Consider the following 20,094-nt stretch of genomic DNA (forward strand, 5'->3'; position numbering starts at 1 on the left):
TTAGTTAATACGGTTTGAAAAGCATCCAAATCATCCTACATTCCTCTTTACAAACAGGTATCTGCAGCCAGTTAAGTCCCAGAAAATTTTCTTCTTACGTATGCCTCAAACTGATCACTTCCTCTTCATTTTTACTATGATTTCCATATGTCAAAATCGATTTCTCACCTGGACTATTACATACAATTTCCTAATCTGTATCTCTGTCTCCAGCTCTTCTCCCCGCTTTGTACATTCTCATTACTGACACAGCTATATATATACAATTAAAATTTAAACATGCAGGCTAAAAACTTATAATCCTCCAAAATTTTTCACAACACATACAAGCTGAACTTCAAATTTCTTGGCATGACCTACAAAAAGAGCTGCTACTGCTCATAGAGCACTTTTGTGTAAATTAGACAAGGTTGACCTTCCTCAAATTAAACACATTAAAAAAAAAGCATGTTTCTATTGCACAGTTTGGTCAATCATATGCTGTGACTCTTAGAAATCAATGGGAACCACTGCTAAGCAAATCACTTCCTCAGCTGGGCCAGAACCCTGTCTAGGGAACTTTCCATGAATGTACATACAGGTTTCCACAACACTGGCCTATTCCCCCATACTCTGGATGGCAAAATGCATTATGACCCAGTGACCCTACCACTTCAGGACTGGCCCTATATCTTGCCCTACAGATGAGCTGGCCAAGTCAGTTTTGGGGTGGGGATATTAGACCTCCAAGAGTGACAGTGGGTAAAAGAAACCATAGTGGATGTCCACAGTGAGATTAAGAAAAGTCACAGCAGCATGCACCTATGTATCCCAGTATGTGATCCTTGCATGTTTTTCTGAGCTTCTATATTACTAGCCTCTACTGTTTGCAGATGGCATATGTTCACTGTGTAATTATGTCCTTTTAAACATGATGCCTTCATATAATCATCCATCACAGCCGAACAGAGTGATTCTAAGGTTTCCATGCCAGGGCTCTAACTATCTTTCTATCCACTGTTCATATCACTTGCTGCTTTGACATGTATGTGCTAGTATCACTGAGCTGCCTAATGCCACAATTTAACTGTCCCGTGTCTTCACTCTTGCTTCTCCTTCTCTTTGCAAGTTCTTCACTCCTTCCTTTTATGTGCTCAAATTCTTAATTATTTTTAGGACTAATCTGAAGAATCATTTATAAATTCTTTTCTGAAACACACACACATTCTCACGTACTTGACAGGGCAGACCAACCTTGCACTTCTCTCTCCTACATTTCATGACATCTTGTTTATACTTCTGCATGATGCTTATTAATTTAAAATTGTCTGTTCATGTATGCCTCCCCAAACTGGATAGTTCAAGTGTCTTAGATATTTTTATATTCTAGAACTTAGCATTTTTTTTTTTTTTTGCCAGTAGAGTAGGTGTTGAGTAAAAATTTGATGATACCAACTAAAGAGGCAGTAGGAAATGGTACTTCAAGTCCAGTTATTTTGTAAAGTGGGCTCAGTTGATGAGTACTGAGTAACAAACTGTTAATTCCAGTATTATCAAGGCCCCACAGAGGACTGGATATAGGCTTTTCTCTTTCTTGTAAACATTTAAAAAATAGTAGTCAAGCATGTGTAGAAATAGTGCACAAATCTTAAATTGTGCATCTTGATGAATTACCAAAGATAAACATACCCACATTCTAAGCTCCCAGCTAAGGACATAGAATATTATCAGCATTATAGTAGCCTACACCATACCCACTACCTGTCTTTTCTGCCAAGGGTAAGCATTCTTTTGCTATCACAGGATTAATTTGCCTGATTTTGAATTTTATGTACTGCAATATTATTGTATATGCAATTTTACATATGGCTTCCTTCACTCAAAATTTTACTTGTGAGATTTAGTCAGGTTGTGTTAAATCATTCTCACCGCCCTAGAGAATCTCAGCAGATGATTATGCCACAATGTATCTTTCCATTCTACTCTTGATGGACATTTTGATTTTCACCAATATTTGATGACTGTAGTAGCACTGCTATGCCTGTTCTTGTACATGCCATTTGGTAAATATATGTAGCTCCTTTTGGTGAGTGTATTCCCAGCATTGCTGGATTAGAGGATACACATGTTGAGCTTTAGGTGATGTTGCCACAATTTCCAACTCCTACCAGCGATATATGCGAGGCAGTCTCTCCATATACTCACCAGCACTTTATAGTGTCAGCTAATTTTTAAAAACAGACTTTTAAAGAGCAGTTTATGTTCAAAACAAAATCGAAAAGAAAATACAAAGTTTCTATATAGCCCTTGCCCCCACATGTTTACAAAAGCCAGTCACAGAAGGAAAAACATTGCCTGACTCCACTTGTATGAAGTACCAAACATAGTCAAACTCGTAGAATGTTTACATTATCAACTTAAGTCTATATTAGAATTCATTCTTGGTGTTGTACATTCTAATTTTTTAATAGATTATTTTTAGAGCTGTTTTAGGTTCACAGAAAAATTGAACAGAGGGCACTGAGATTACCCCTTTTACCCCCAGCTCATATAAATACTCTCCCTCATTATCAAAATCCTGCACTAGGCACAGCAAAGGAAACAATTTAAAGAGTGAAAATACAAACTGTGGCATGGAAAAAAATATTCAAAACCACATATCTGATAACAGGTTATTGTCCAAAATGGATAAGGAAAGCCTATAATTCAGAAGTGGAAAAAAAATAAAAAACTCAATTAAAAATGGGCAAAGAACTTGAATAGCCATTTCTCCATAGAAGACATACAAATAGACAAGAGGTTTACGAAAAGATGGTCAACATCACTAATCAGAGAAATGCAAATCAATTCTGCAATGAGATCACTGTTAGGCTGGATAATCATTAAAAACTAACAAAAGATAATGATTGTCAGCCAGAACATGGACAAATTGGAACCCTTATACACTGGTGGGAATGTAAAATGGGGCAGCCACTATGGAAAACAGTATGGAGATTTCTCAAAAAATTAAAAATAGAACTATCATGAAGTGAAAGTGAAACTTGCTCAGTCGTGTCCAACTCTTTGCCACCCCAAATATTAAACAGTCCACGGAATTCTCCAGGCCAGAATACTGGAGTGGGTAGTCTTTCACTTCTCCAGGGGATTTTACCAATCCAGGGATTGAACCCAGGTCTCCCGCATTGCAGGCGGATTCTTTACCAGCTGAGCCACAAAGGAAGCCCGTGGAATCCAGCAATTCTACTTCTTGGTATTTATCCATAAAAATTAAAATCAGGATCTTAAAGATATGTTCATTGCAGTACTGCAGCATTAGTCACAACAGCCAAGATGTGGGAACAACTTAAAGGTCTATCACAGATGAAGAGATGTTTTAAAATGTGCTATATTCATACAATGGAATATTGTTTAACTTAAAAAAAAAAAAAGAAAATTCTGCCATTTACAACAACCTGGGTGAACCTTGAGCACATTATGCTCAGTGAAATAAACCAGTCACAGAAGGAAAAATACTGCATGATTCTACTTAAATGACACATCTAACATAGTCAAACTCATAGAAGCAGAGAGCAGAATGGTGATTGCCAGGGACTGAAGGAATGAGATGCTGTTGAATGAATATAAAGTTTCAGTTTTGCAATATGAATAATTTCTAGAGATCTGCTGAGCAACATCTTGCCTATAGCTAACAATACTGTATTGCATACAAACATTTAACAAGGTAGATCTCATGTTAAATGTTTTTACCACAGTAGTAGTAATAGTAGTAGTAGTATCATTTCCTACCAGGATAGTACATTTGTTAAAATTGATGTCAGTTTTATTCATTTTGGTATGCATATTTCCCATTGTTTAATTTGAATTGTTCTTTGTCAGTTTTATGTATTTATCAGTCACTTGGGTATCTCTTTTGTGATATCTCTTTAAGTCTTTTCCTCAGATTGTTTAATGGATGATTGTTTTTTCCTGAATTGAGTTTTAGAAATGATATGCATAATCTGGATATGAGTCCTTTTTGGATTGATCCATTGGAAACATTTTCTCTAGCTTCCACATATTTATCCTGTAACCCAAACATCTGGATTATCTGTGGGATGTTTCTATTATCTGTTCTTTTTGTTTGCTTGTTTTTGTTTTCTGTATCACTTAGTCCTGCTTTCTATCTTGGCTAATAATTCTTTATTGAATGCTCTGCATCTGGTCCCATCACTTCATGGGAAATAGATGGGGAAACAGTGGAAGAGTGGCAGACTTTATTTTTTGGGGCTCCAAAATCACTGCAGATGGTGACTGCAGCCATGAAATTAAAAGACACTTACTCCTTGGAGGGAATGTTATGACCAACCTAGACAGCATATTGAAAAGAAGAGATATTACTTTGCCAAAAAAGGTCCATCTAGTCAAGGCTATGGTTTTTCCAGTGGTCAGGTATGGATGTGACAGTTGGATTGTGAAGAAGGCTGAGTGCTGAAGAATTGATGCTTTTGAACTGTGGTGTTGGAGAAGACTCTTGAGAGTCCCTTGGACTGCAAGGAGATCCAACCAGTCCATTCTAAAGGAGATCAGTCCTGGGATTTTTTTGGAAGGACTGATACCGAAGCTGAAACCCCAGTACTTTGGTCACCTCATGCGAAGAGTTGACTCATTGGAAAAGACTCTGATGCTGGGAGGGATTGGGGGCAGGAGGAGAAGGAGACAACAGAGAATGAGATGGCTGGATGGCATCACCAACTCGATGGACGTGAGTCTGAGTGAACTCTGGGAGTTGGTGATGGACAGGGAGGCCTGGCGTGCTGTGATTCATGGGGTCGCAAAGGGTTGGATATGCCTGAATGACTGAACTGAACTGATACTACATATAAAATTATAGTAACACTGGATGGTGTTATCTTCCTTTGGGAAAGGTTTACTTTTCTTTTGAACAGCAGAGAGAAGATGAGCACACCACTTTGACTCCATAAATGCTGGTGTTTTTCTGCTTTGCCTTTTTTTGTCCTAGGTCATAACCCTTCTGCAATTGTAATTGAATGCCTGAGGTGTGTGTCAGGGCTCTCTCTCTTGCAGGCCCTATGCTCCAATTTTTATCTCCCCATCCCCATGAGACTGCTAAATTCTCTGCTTCCATGTTTAGTCTCTCAGCAGTTGCTGTCTGCTTGGTTTCTCACTGTCTCATCCCAAGCAGGTTTAATTTGGGAGTATGCCATTGCCTTAAGAAGACATTTAATGAGGAATTCAGGTTGACTTCTAGCTTGTTTCGTTTTCTCCTTGTCTTCTTAAATCCCGGCTATCTAGTAGCCCTGAACTCTGTTTTCATCTCCCCAGTTTGGTGAAACAGCTGCAATTTCTAGCCCCTTACATTCTGTTCGGTCTCTATGGCCCATGCTGCAAATGAGCAAATACTCAAGGGAAAATAAGAGAAAATGTAGATCTCTCCTCATTAGGTACAAGTTTCCTTCACATGCAAGTCATCTTGATGATCTTCAAGAAGGTAAGTTATACCTAATGTTTGTACATTAAATGTATTGAAAGTAAATAAATACAAAGAGCTTGATGGATTTAAAATTAAAGAATAATTAAACATAAGTGAAATATTTCTGTATATCTTTTCCCTTAACTCAAGTTGATTAATTTCTCTCCATTCTTTAAGACTCAAATGCCCCTCCTTCCATGATTCTTTTCAGATCCCACCAGTCAGTGTAGAACAGTCTGTCTCTACATTATTTAGTCTATTTGTAAAAATAAGTGTGATTTTTCTGGGCTTTACACTTTAGAGGGCCTATTTCTAGTCCTTTCTTCATTAGGTACACGTTTCAGGTCTTGTGTCTCTGTCCCTCCAAAGGAGGACCTACTCCTCATCTTCCAAATCATGCACTGGGGACCTTAGCCTACAAAACTGCCTGCCCAAACAGCCCCAGAATCATTCCAGGATTTGTGTTTGCCTTTGATCTGGATCCATGCTAATGAATGGGTAGAAATAGCCAACAGAGTGTGCACCAGTGGGCTCAAAATGTGGCCAGGGGTTGAGTGCTGGTAGGTAGAGCAACATACAGATTAAATACAGGAACACTTGGCTAAATTTGAATTTCAGATAAACAACAAAATATCATATGGGACATTTGTACTAAAATATATTTTTTTGCATATTTTAAATTCATATTTAATTGGGCATTGGATATTTAAATTTGCTAAACCAGGCAACTCTCCTGGGAATGAGTGTCAACAAAGATGGTTTTGTAGGATAAGGTGTTTATCATGGGCATCTGAGACCCCTCACATTACAGGGTAAAGACAAAAGTGGAAAGAGAAGTAGATTATGAGCCAGTGGCCAAGAGTGGAGTCAGGGGCCTGGTACAGGTTATATCCTTGAGTGCCCACATTCTGGTATAAAACTCGACGTCATGGTATTCTAACTATGGATCTAATCTTCCAGGCTGTTTTGGATATATGCCTGTCCAGATAAGAGGCTAGACTATATTCTAATTTATACATTTTAAGCATGTAGAGTCTAGACATATGGTATGTGGGCCTGCATTTGTGCTTCTGCCTAGACATTGCAGATACTGGAGGCAGTGCTATTGTCTCTGCTATAGTACTTAATCCACATTTACTTCTGTGTTAGTTAATCTGCATATTCAGTTCAGTTTCCCCTACTAAATCAAATGAAACACTAATAAGCTTCAGGTAGAAACTGATACTCTTCTATTTACCAAGATTTCTTTAGGAAGGAAAAGTAGCTGAGCACACCTATAAGGTGTTAATGGCTCAGATGGAAAGTTGGGAGTGTAAAACAGACCCTAGAAAAATGTTATAGGTCAGGTTTATGTCTCACTTAGCTCATCTATAAAATCAGAATGATATATAGGGCCCCTTCATCCATTATCCAAAAGATTAAATGAGTTAATATATGTTAATGATGAGAAAGTTACTCAGAACATGTTTGCTGCTAAGTTGCTTCAGTCGTGTCCGACTCTGTGTGACCCCATAGACAGCAGCCCACCAGGCTCCCCTGTCCCTGGGATTCTCCAGGCAAGAATACTGGAGTGGGTTGCCATTTCCTTCACCAATGCATGAAGGTGAAAAATGAAAGTGAAGTCGCTCAGTCGTGTCTGACTCTGAGCGACCCCATGGACTGCAGCCTACAGGGCTCCTCCATTCATGGGATTTTCCAGGCAAGAGTACTGGAGTGGGATGCCATTGCAGGGAACAAATTTTAGTCGGGGCTTCCTGGTGGCTCAGATGGTAGAGAATCTGCCTGCAATGCTGGAGATCTGGGTTTGACCCCTGGGTTGGAAATATCCCCTGGAGAAGGGAATGGCTACCCACTCCAGTATTTTTGACTGGAGAATTCCATGTTATTTTTTAGTTTGTAGTCTTGAGGAATAATGAAAACTTCTTACTAGGATATCCTGACCAATCCTACAGCAGCTAGTGTCAAAGATATTAATTCAAATCTGTTCCTGTACTTTCTTCCCCATGTCTTTTTCTGGAAAAACCCTGGAATTCCTTATCTGTGACTCTTAAAATGACTGTTCTATGTTTGAAAAGACCTAAAAAACATTTTTGGGGGTCTAGAGAAAGAACTGCCTGAAAGCAAGTAAGAGGCACAAAATCTCCTGGTAAGAGAAGTCAAGGAAATTTGAAAAGTTTGCATCTCAATAATAAAGCTGAGGAAAGCAACAAGGGAGTTTGAATGCCTGCTTTATAGAAAACCTACTTGTTACCCAAGGCTGTGTTCTTGCTTATAATAGCTGAATATGGATATCGTAATGGGCTTCTTTTTACTTTGACAACAGCAGATTTCCAAATAGATAAAGCACTTATTTAAAGAGAAAAATGGAAATTACTCTTTAATAGCTTCTTCAAAATGCTGATACAAATCACTGGATGACTGAGCCCTGCCAAGGTCTAAGCCTCCTCACTTGACTGGTGTCTAGAGGAACTCAAGTCTTGTTCTTATCTAGTTTTCTGTCAGTCAGGAGGGATCTTTGACCCTGGCAACTGTCTGCCAAATTCCCTGAGGCTGTAACTTTTTTGAGGATTCCAGTTATTCTGAGAACAACATCCATGGAGAATTTTCCTTTTCTAAAGATTGATGCCCTCCTCCTGCCCAGCACCAATGTTAGATGTCAAGCAATGAAAATGGAGGATAAAAGAGTGTAAACAATGTCTTTGCCCTCAAGGACCTGATGGTCCAATTGAAGACACAAAATATTTATACCTGAAAAAAATTTCAACTAAAAGTATGAGGTTCAGTGAGAGAAATAGCATAGAAAGTAATAATAATGATAGTAACACAAAGTCTAACATTTGAGTATTTATCACATGGCAACTATTCTATGCGCAACAAAGGAGGGTGTATTAGCTTCCTAGGGTTGCTGTAACAAAGGAGAAAACTAGGTGGCTTAAGACGATAGATACTTATTCCTCCATGTGGTGGCTCAGATGGTAAAGAATCTGTTGCAGTGCAGGAGACCTGGGTTCGATTCCTGGTTCAGGAAGATCCCCTGGAGGAGAAAATGGTAACCTACTTCAGTATTCTTGCCTAGAGAATCCCATGGACAGAGGAACTGGGCGTGCTGTAGTCCATGGGGTCACAAATAGTTAGACATGACTGAGTGACTAACAGGGCCCCGACGTTTTTAAAGGCCTAAGGGGAGAGTCACATCTTGTCTCTTCCTAGCTTGTGATGGCTCCCACGTTTCTTGGAATTTCTTGAGGCAAATCTGCATCATTGCAAACTCTACCTTTGCCATCACGTGGCCTTCCCTCTATTTGTGTCCTCTCCTCTTCTTATTAGGACACCAGTCACTGTCCTTGTATTGAAGGCCCACCCTAATCCAGTACGACGTCATCTTAACTAATTACACCTGTGAAGATCTTATTGGCAAATAGGGCCATATTCTAAGGTTCTAAGTAGATATGAATTTTCACAAGGATACTACTCAGCCCACTACAGAGAGTTACACTGTGTCTAACTGGGACAAAAATCATAGAGATATTTTCATAGAGATGTGGGCCCTGGAAGATGAGTGGCTTTAGGCAGAGAAGAGTTAGGACATCCATTCATCAAGGACTTATTGTGCAAATACTTTGTGCCAGGAGCCCATGGAGATTCAACACCCAGTTTGTATTAGTATTTATTAGACTTGGCTACAAAGAAACAACAAAGGGCACATCTACAGAAGTTAAATAAGATTGGATTTTTTTTTTTTTTTCTCTTCTAAGTAATTAAGGTCCAAGGATCAGCTGTTTTTGTGGCACCACAGCTCCATCAGAGACCCACACACCTATATCTTGGGACTGTCATCCTCAAAGCTGACTTCTGTATTTCATATTCTAAGTCACCTTACAGTCCAGGATGGCTGACTGATCTGCATAATCATCTTGAAGGAGGAGACAGATAGAACAGGCTCCATCTTGAAAGCAGGACTCATCTTGGGCCGGACTGTGGACTTTGAGCTATATGCCCAGTATCAATGGAAATGACATACCAACTGGAAAACCAGGCCCCCAGAAGGAAGAGCCCCAAGGGCTTGAACCTAGACTCTCCATCACCTAAAACAATACCCTAATTATCTGTGTAACTGAATAGACTCATACGTTCTACTATGATTATTAGGGTATGACCACAGGCCTATTGATAATTGTTCACTGTTAACTACCTAGGCCTAAGGCATATGAATCATGGGTTAACTTTTATTGTATCTTTCTTTTCCTTTGTTCAGACTAGTTTCAGGGAATGTGGGGAGGTGGGTTTGGGCACATACATTTAGGGTATATAAGGTTTTCACAAAAACTGGTTGGGGTCCTTGGCTAAGAGGAGACTCTGCCTTGGGCCTGCTGGTGTAATAAATTGCACTCCACTATCTGCATTGTCCTGAATGAATTTGTTTTTTGGAATGCATGGCTACAACAATCTTTGTACTTCAGACCAGCTGTAGGAAGGAGTGGGAGATAGACAAGGGTCACTTTTCCTAGCTAAGTCAATTTTCTTGGAAGGTTTTCTCATAGCATTTCCACTTAATAACTTGGTCACATGGTCAAACTTAATGCAAAGAAAGCTGGACCTACTGCATTCCTGAAAAAAAAAAAAAAAAAAATCAGGGTTCTATTATCAGGAAGAAGAGGACAGTGAATGTGGGGACTCTGTTTCTCAGTCCCCAGCTCAAGGAGCTCCTAGTCCATCTGGGGGTGATACTAAGTCAATGGATGGGTTAATTTCATTTTGCTACTGTAAAAAATTGCCATAAATTTAAAACACAAATTTATTATGTTAGAGTTCTAGAAAACAGAAGTTCAAAATGGGTCCCATTGGGCTAAAACAAAGATGTTCACAAGGCTGTGTCCCTTCTGGAGGAGCTGTATGATAATCCATTTCATTGCCATTTCAACTTCTAGAAGCTACCTGTACTCCTTGGCTCCTGGTACCCTCTTTCCATCTTTGAAACCAGAAAAGTTGTCTCTCTCTGACTATTATATAGTCACATCTCCCTTTGACTTCGAACTCAAAAAAGCTGAAAAAGATTCAATTTGAATGACTCATGTGAGACCATATATTGACTCCATCTGGAAAAGCCAGGCTTATCTTCCCATTTCAAGGTTCTTAACATAGTTATATCAGCTAAGTGCCTTTTGCTATGTAAGATAACATCCATGTTCCAGGAATTGGGACATGGATGTCTTTGAGGAGGGCCATTATTTAACCTACTACAACAGACAGAATGTCATATTATAGTTATAACAATAAAGTAAGAACAGGCTGATATATTAAAAAAACAAACAAAAACAAAAAAAGGAGTCTAGCTTCATCAATGAACATGATTTGTTAGGGGAAGAAATGCTCCATGTGTAAAGCAGATGCTACCTATAAGAAGAAATTTATACTTGAGAGAAGGAAAAGGGAAAATCAAGAGTTCTTAAATATCAAGCCTGCCATAAAACATTAACTTGTAAACAATGGAAAAGTATAGATAATTCTTGATTGAAAGCATGACTTGACAAAACTGGTAATTTAGAAAGATAAATCCAGTAAAGTGAGTAGAAGACAGCAGTTAACAGATTAAGGAGCTACTACACAAATTCATGTTTAGATGAGAGTTTTTAAATTAGGCTAGAGATGGAGGGAAAAGGAGGGAATTTTGAAAGACATAATGAGTTTAAAAAAAGTGAATGCAAGTAAAAATTGAGGGTTTAAATGTGAATGAGTGACAAGGGAGAATGACAAAGAGTTCACAAGGTAGAGAAAGCAACATAATATTTGCTTTAAAATTAATCCTCATCTACTAAGTTTTACATGAAAGGACTCTCCGATATACTTAAACATTTTTTTTAAAGTCCTTTTTTTTTTGCATCTAAATCCAGTACTTTGGCCACCTGATGCAAAGAGTTGACTCATTGGAAAAGACCCTGATGTTGGAAAAGATTGAAGGCAAAAGGAGAAGGGTCAGCAAAGGATGTAATGGTTAGAAAGCATCACTGATTCAATGGAAGTGAATTTAAGCAAGCTCCAAGAGATAGTGGATGGTAAAGAAGCCTGGTGTGCTGCAGTCCATGGGGTCACAGAGAGTCAGACAGGACTTACTGACTGAACAATAACAATGGCTATAGTTAAAATATCTTGCATTTTTGGTGATTAATTAGGCTTAGCTGGCTCATATACTGGGCTCAACTCCATTTTTTCCTAAAGGTGAGCATTCCCACTGACAAAAAATATATATATCAAAGCTCTGTCAGAAGACCTAGTCCATGAGTGTGCTGAAACCCTCATTAAGTCACATGGAAAAGATCCAAGTAAAGCAAGAAATCATGCCAAATATGGCCCATAAGATAAAACAGTACTTGAGTGGAATAACTCAAGTGACTAAGCCACCATTGTTAAATAATTTATCTTATTGGCTATAGTATATTCTTAAAATTAAATGCTTCAAGGAGCATTCATGTAAGGAACAAAGCACACATTTTTTATTTGATAAACCCTTGAGAAAAATTATGTATATTAAATTCTACTTTGTAAAATCTATAAATTATCTGTTATGCTTTCAGGAAGAATGTTGGTATAACCAAATATTCAATCATTTCAAGTTTTTCAAGTTAGTATTTTCAGGATCATCTTTAAAACATACTCAGATGGGACCTGTCAGACTTTAAAAATCCATATAGTTTCCACAAACAATAGAAACATTTAAGGAACTGTGGAAGGAAACTGTAGGAAGGACTAAAACAGAACTGAGATGTCTTTCCTCCTGAAGGAGGGAGTGGAATACCTAAAATAGTGAAAATGGAGTCACTAAATCACCCAGACTTTGCAAATAGTTGAGCAGGAATTTGAACGGAACTAAAATCCACTTATATAGGTAGAAACCATAAGCCAGATGAATTTGAGCTACTACTTTCAATGTGAAGTCATTTCTGTTCTTAAACTAATTTGTTATGAGAAAAATAAATATTTGTACACATATACAAATAAGTAAACAATAAATGACAACAATAGCTTGAATTGTGTCTTTAGATCATGATACCTATGATCTTTTGAAAGTACCAGCCAAGTCTTAACCACTCACATGTAAGTTGAGTTTCTTTCATATTTTACAATAATGACTCTAGGGTCATATATTTCTGCTTCAGATATCAGTTTATCCATTAGAAACATAAACTTGGTAAAATTATTAAACTTCTCTAATCCTCAGTGCCTTTATTTTCATAATGAATAAAATAAGAATATGTTTCTCATGGGCATTTTGTGAGAATTTAAAGAGGTAATCCATATAAAACATTGATTAGAGGCTTGAAACATAGTACTCAACAAACAGTAAAAATTATGACATGAAAACTTAAGACAAAGCTCCTCCCCCCCAAAAAAAACAAAAGTAACACCATCCCCCTCAATAAAGAGAGAAATAAGGAGAAATCAAAAATAGGAACAAAGTCATTTCTATTTTCATACTGATGTATTATTTTATTCAACTCAAATCCACCATTCCCAGCCAGCAGCTCTCAGCAGTCTAACAGTTCACCACCAAACTGACAGCTGGGAGACTGCAGATTTGGAGCTCCATGAAAAATACTTTTGCTCTCAGTATAAATGAATATTTACCAGCTGATGTCTGTTGCAGCCCTTTGGCAGGGGCCATCAGGGGTAAATATTGGTTTTACCTTTGAAAACTAGAGGCTGTAATTATAAGCCAGGAGTTCACATACTTTCAATGAGTAAATTAATTAATTATAAAGCCTCATTAAAAGCCAAGCTCCCCATTAGCTTAAATAGTGATCATACGAACTCTTGATTTATTAGAGTTGAGAAATTCTACCAGGATTTTTTTTTAAGTTACAGTGAAGTGACTAATTACCAGCTGAGGACATTATCCATATGACACTTCCATGTTAGAAAATTTGCCAGTGGTCAAGAAGAGGAGAGTGAGAATTTTGTTCTTATGATCGATTCAACATCCTCTCAGTGTTGGGAACCACATAACCTCATCACAATAAATCACTTTCACTTTCACCAAGTCTTTAGAAAAACAGGTACCTTATGATCAATATATATCTCTGGGAGACAGTGAGGGACAGGGAGGCCTACCCTGCTGCAATCCATGGGCTTGCAAAGAGTCAGACATGACTTAGTGATTGATTAACAACAACAACATGATCAATGAGTTATTTTAAATGAGGCCAAGGTCCTTTGTCTTTGGTCAAGTAAAGAAACACTTTTGTTTCAAAGACCCCAAATCCATGATATAAAGAGATCCACGAGTCCAATGAGGTGACAAATAATAGGATTCACTATGGAGAGGGATGAACTGAGACGTGGCAAGAAATTCAAAGAATTATACAATCTAGTTCCTGCCTTCAGGTAGGAAACTATCAAAGACTTGTCCAATTTGGGAAAAACTCTAGCATGGTTTTATAGGGCTTCTCATTCTATCTGCTCTAGATGAATAAACTGTGATTGATTATGGAGACAGATATCTTCAAGAGCCAGAACAAAAATGGAAAGGTAAGAACTAGAAATAGAATGAAGGGCTCTCATATTCTCCTATGGAAAGAATCTTGAAGGTAAACCACTGAGATGTTTTTACTGATTCAGATAAAGAGTTATTAAAAACAAACAAAAAACAAGTCTATGATCTTTCTTTGCCCCACCACATCCAACCACATCTTTTTACAATTTCTGTCCTAATACCCTCTTTGGTTAGTTGACCATACCTCCCTATAATCTAGAGATCATCCTTGTTTACACCAGTTGTTCTGGAGTAAATAGTAATAGTGCCCTTTTTACTCTCAGATGTTTACTTATTTGAATAATAAACTATAGGATGACGCTACTTTTAGGAGACATTACTGTTATAGTCTTGATGAAAGGGAAACTTCTAGTCCCAGTGTCCTCTTGAGGCCTCCTTCTAAGTCTATAACAGAGGTAGACATGAAGTACAAGCATAATGGATCAGATACTCCAAGAACCTTGAGTGAGTGACACAAATTGATCAGATGATATAATTGATCAGATTCATCAGTGTGGAGGGGCATAAGATCATCTTGGTCGGCACCGAGCTATGGCCTTGACAGTAATTTTGGCAGCCTACCTTTTGAGTTCACTGTGCTGCTGCCCTGCTGTTCACATCTGGCCATTCAGTTATCATTATGGGGAGACTCCAAGGTATTTTCAAATATCCCTCTGCTTATTTGGCTTAAAATGATTTCTGTTGCTTACAGAATAGAATCTACAGTTGCAGTCTGCTAGAGGAAGCCAAGAAAGAAGTAGACTAAAAACTGGTAGCCAAGCAAGCAGAGAATATATACAGTGTTCTAGTCTCACAGCACTGACATTTAATTGGAGGGCAACAGTTAAGAACACATAATAGGGAGTTTTCATATTATATTACAGGAGAAAAGAGCTCTGAAAGGAAGGAAGGAAGGGAAGATGAGAGGGAAGGAGAGAAAGAAAAAAAAGCCAGATTGAAAGGCAGAATGGGGGTAGGATAAAATTATACTTGGGTGGTCTGCATGGTCCTCATTGGGTCATTATTGCATCTGTAAGTATGAAGGTGACATGGCAGTTCCCTCAAAGTAATGAAATCTAAATAATGGTTGAAATACCATTATATATACTTCAGTCTTAGAAATGTTTACAGTAGCACCATTAATTTATGCTTATTTAAAAATATTTTACAGTCTCTTAAGATCAGCTATCTTATGGGTTTAATCAATACATGAATATTTATGAAGGCAGGATATACCTGTCATGGAGTGAATGTTTGTGTCCTTCCCCACTCACATTCACATATTGCAATTCTAAACCCCCAGTGTGATAGTATTAGGAGGTGGGACCTTTGGAAGTTAATTATACCATGAGGATAAAAGCCTCATGGATAATATTAGGACCTTACGAAAAGGACTGTGGACAGCTCTCTAACCCTCTCTCCAACAAGTAAGAATACAACTGAGAAATGGCCATTTGCACCCAAGAGAGCTTTCACTAGAATTTCACTGTACTAGCACCTTTACCTTGGACTTCCAGACTCCAGAACTGTGAGAAAAAAGTGTCTATCATTTACAAGCCACCCAGTCCATGGGATTGGATTATATCAGCCTAAGTTGATTACAACAATACTTAAACTGGAGCAACACCTAGTGTTTTCATTCTCCATTACATATCACTTATCTCAGTTATATGTTGATAATGATTCATGGGCAGGGGATCACGAACAAAAGTTATGTAGGGGAACCTCTTGGAAGAAAATTGTTTCTGCTTTGAATTTAACAGATATTTATTTTTATAGATTTATGGAATTATAATCTCTTCAAGATAATCATGATGGTGTGCTCACTCACTAGAGCCAGACATCCTGGAATGTGAAGTCAAGTGTGCCTTAGAAAGCATCACTAAGAATAAAGCTAGTGGAGGTGATGGAATACCAGTTGAGCTGTTTCAAATCCTGAAAGATGATGCTGTGAAAGTGCTGCACTCAATATGCCAGCAAATTTGGAAAACTCAGCAGTGGCCACAGGACTGGAAAAGGTCAGTTTTCATTCCAATCCCAAAGAAAGGCAATGCCAAAGAATGCTCAAAGTACCACACAATTGCACTTGTCTCACACGTTAGTAAAGTAATGCTCAAAATTCTCCAAGCCAAGCTTTAGCAATATGTGAACCGTGAACTTCCAGATGTTCAAGCTGGTTTTAAAAAAGGCAGAGGAACCAGACATCAAATTGGATCATGGAACAAGCAATAGAATTCCAGAAAAATATCTATTTCTGCTTTATTGACTATGCCAAAGCCTTTGACTGTGTGGATCACAATAAACTGTGGAAAATTCTGAAAGAGATGGGAATACCAGAACACCTGGCCTGCCTCTTGAGAAACCTATATGCAGGTCAGGAAGCAACAGTTAGAACTGGACATGGAACAACAGACTGGTTCCAAATAGGAAAAGGAGTTCGTCAAGGCTGTATATTATCACCCTGCTTATTTACCTTCTATGCAGAGTACATCATGAGAAACGCTGGGCTGGAAGAAGCACAAGCTGGAATCAAGATGGCCGGGAGAAATATCAATCACCTCAGATATGCAGATGACACCACCCTTATGGCAGAAAGTGAAGAGGAACTCAAAAGCCTCTTGATGAAAGTGAAAGTGGAGAGTGAAAAAGTTGGCTTAAAGCCCAACATTCAGAAAACGAAGATCATGGCATCCGGTCCCACCACTTCATGGGAAATAGATGGGGAAACAGTGGAAACAGTGTCAGACTTTATATTTTGGGGCTCCAAAATCACTGCAGATGGTGACTGCAGCCATGAAATTCAAAGACGCTTACTCCTTGGAAGGAAAGTTATGACCAACCTAGATAGCATATTCAAAAGCAGAGATGTTACTTTGCCAACAAAGGTTCATCTAGTCAAGGCTATGGTTTTTCCTGTGGTCATGTATGGATGTGAGAGTTGAACTGTGAAGAAGGCTGAGTGCTGAAGAATTGATGCTTTTGAACTGTGGTGTTGGAGAAGACTCTTGAGAGAGCCCATTGGACTGCAAGGAGATCCAACCAATCCATTCTGAAGGAGATCAGCCCTGGGATTTCTTTGGAGGGAATGATGCTAAAGCTGAAACTCCAGTACTTTGGCCACCTCATGCAAAGAGTTGACTCATTGGAAAAGACTCTGATGCTGGGAGGGATTGGGGGCAGGAGGAGAAGGAGACGACAGAGGATGAGATGTCTGGATGGCATCACTGACTTGATGGACATGAGTCTGAGTGAACTCTGGGAGTTGGTGATGGACAGGGAGGCCTGGCGTGCTGTGATTCATGGGGTTGCAAAGAGTCGAATAAGACTGAGCGACTGAAATGAACTCAACTGAACTGAACTGAATCACTATATAATAACCTAGGCATATTTAAGATGTACAATTGTTTAAGTTATTGACACATGTATATAAGTGTGCTACTATTAGCAAAATCAAGATAATTAACTTGTCTATAATTCCCCAAAGTTTCCAAGTATTCCTTTGTCATCTGTCTTCCCTCTGTTCTACTTTGTCCTACTCCTAGGAAATCACTGATCTTCTGTCTCTGTAGTTTGCATTTTCTAGAATTTTGTTTAAGTGGAATTATGCAGTATGTACTCTCATATTTAGAAAAGCCTTCTTAAAGTAAAATGGACAAACAGTAAACCAATTACATCTAAAGTGCTATCTATACTATTTTTCCCAGTTTCTTTCACTGAGTATAATTATTTTGAGAGTCATCCATATTGATGCATGAATCTATAACTTGTTCTGATTTATTGTTGATTATTATTTCATTGCTATGCTATGCTAAGTCACTTCAGTCGTGTCTGACTCTGTGTGACCCCATAGACGGCAGCCCACCAGGCTCCCCCGTCCCTGGGACTCTCCAGGCAAGAACACTGGAGTGGGTTGCCATTTCCTTCTTCAATGCATGAAAGTGAAAAGTGAAAGTAAAGTCACTCAGTCATGTCCGACTCCCAGCGACCCCATGGACTGCAGCCTACCAGGCTCCTCCGTCCATGGGATATTCCAGGCGAGAGTACTGGAGTGGGGTGCCATTGCCTTCTCTGATTATTATGGATATACAAAATTTTATTTATACTTTCTCTTATTTATTGACAATTCAGTTGTTTCCAGTTTGTGGTTACTGAAGATACTATCAATATTTGTATACAAGTATTTGTATAGATAGATACTTTTATAGATACCAACAGGTGTACTAGCTGTGTTATATTTTAGTGTATTATTGACTTTTGAAGAAATTGCAACAAGTAATTGCATTAGTCTACTTTCCCATCAGCAGTATAGAAGAGATCCAGTTTCTCCATATTTTTGCCAGCAGTTGGTAGGTTCAGTCTAATTAATTTTTTCCCAGGTTTATTGTGTATAACAATGTTGTATAAATTTAAGGTATATAGCTTGGTGATTAGATGCACTTACAGATTTCAAAATGATTACTATCATAGCATTAGCTAACACCCCCATTTTGTCATGTAATTACCATTAATATTTTCCCTGTTGTGAAAACATGTAAGATATTTCTCAGCAACTTTCCAGTATATAATAGAGTATAATTAACTATAACCACCACACTGTATATTAGATCCTCAGACTTTATTTATCTTATAACTGGAAGTTCATACCTTTGACCAACTTCTGTCCATGTTCTCCACCTTCCCAGTCCCTAGCAATCATCATTCTACTGTTTTTGTAAGTTTAGCTTTTTTTAGATTCCATACATAAGTGGTATCACACAGTATCTCTCTTTCTTTGTCTGATTTATTTCACTCAGCACAATCCCCTGAAGGTTCATCCATATTGCCAACAAATGAAAGGATTTCCTTCTTCTGGTCTCTTTAATTTTAGCCTTTCTGCTGCTACTGCTACTGCTAAGTCACTTCAGTCGTGTCCGACTCTGTGCAACCCCATAGACAGCAGTCCACCGGGCTCCTCCGTCCCTGGGATTCTCCAGGCAAGAATTCTGGAGTGGGTTGCCATTTCCTTCTCCAATGTATGAAAGTGAAGAATGAAAGTGAAGTCACTCAGTCATGTCCGACTTATAGCAACCCCATGGACTGCAGCCCACCAGGCTCCTCCGTCCATGGGATTTTCTAGGCAAGAGTACTGGAGTGGGGTACCATTAGCCTTTCTAGTGAGTTTGTAATTGTACCTTGTTGTTATTCTAAATTTCCATTTCCCTAGTGGCTAAAAATATTGAGCATTTTTTCATGTGCCTATTTGTTTTTCATACATCTTCTTTGGTGAAGTGTTTGTTAAAATCTGTTTTGTTTCAACCAGCTTATTTTCTTCTTATCACTGAGTTTTAAGAGTGTTTTCTATAGTCTAGGCACAAATCCTTTTACTAAAATGTTTTGCAAATATTTCTCCTACAATGTGATTTTCATTTTATTAACAAGAATTTCTTGAAGAACAAAAAATTTTAATTTTGATAAAGTCCAATTTATCACTTTTTCTTTATAATTTGTATTTTAAGAAATCTTTGCCTAATATAGTATCACCAATATTTTCACCTATATTTTCTTCTATGTGTCTTATGGTCAACCCTCTAACATTTTGTTCTACGTGCCATTTAAAATTATTTGTATATGGAATGAAGTAAAGGTTAGGATTATTATTTTTTTATTTTCTTATGGCTATGTAACAGTTTTAGCAACTCTTGTTGGAGAGACTGTACCTTCCTCATTGACTTGTCTTGGCAGCGTTACTGAAAATAAATGGACCATACACATGAAGGTCTTATACTATACCCTTTTTCCTAAACTATTGATTGATACTTTATCTTCAAAGCAATACCACACTGTCACTATCTTTGTGACTATATCTAAAGTTTTGAAATCAGGTAAGTTCAGTGATTATTTAAAACTGTTTTGGTTATTCTAGGTCCTATATATTTTCAAATAACTTTTAGGGTCCGCTTGTCTGTCACTACAAAATCTGTTAAGATTCTTCATGGGGTTGTCTTGAGTCTATAGATCACTTTGTAAAGATTTCACATTTTAACAGCATTGAGTCTCCCAATCCATGAACATAGTTACATCTGTATTTCATTTAGGTCTTTGTTAATTTCTCTGAGCAATATTTAGTAGTTTTCAGTGC

The 20,094-nt window shown here is 38.1% G+C and overlaps 1 long non-coding RNA gene across 6 annotated transcripts in view; it reads right to left on the bottom strand.

Moving 5' to 3' along the window:
- The window catches only part of LOC147363325 (uncharacterized), a 376,602-nt gene that overhangs the window by 207,338 nt on the left and 149,170 nt on the right, over positions 1-20,094 (bottom strand). The window contains exon 2 of one of the 6 annotated variants that reach the window (XR_015136969.1): positions 8,398-8,483. The exons of the other annotated variants lie outside the window; for them this stretch is intronic. This is a non-coding gene — a long non-coding RNA (uncharacterized LOC147363325). The remainder of the gene's footprint in view (positions 1-8,397; positions 8,484-20,094) is intronic. 6 annotated transcript variants of the gene reach the window in all.

Source organism: Bos grunniens, chromosome 11 (genome assembly GCF_055505025.1).
Source record: "Bos grunniens cultivar Pamir isolate PY7600 chromosome 11, Bosgru_T2T1.0, whole genome shotgun sequence".
Taxonomy (NCBI): Eukaryota; Metazoa; Chordata; class Mammalia; order Artiodactyla; family Bovidae; genus Bos; species Bos grunniens.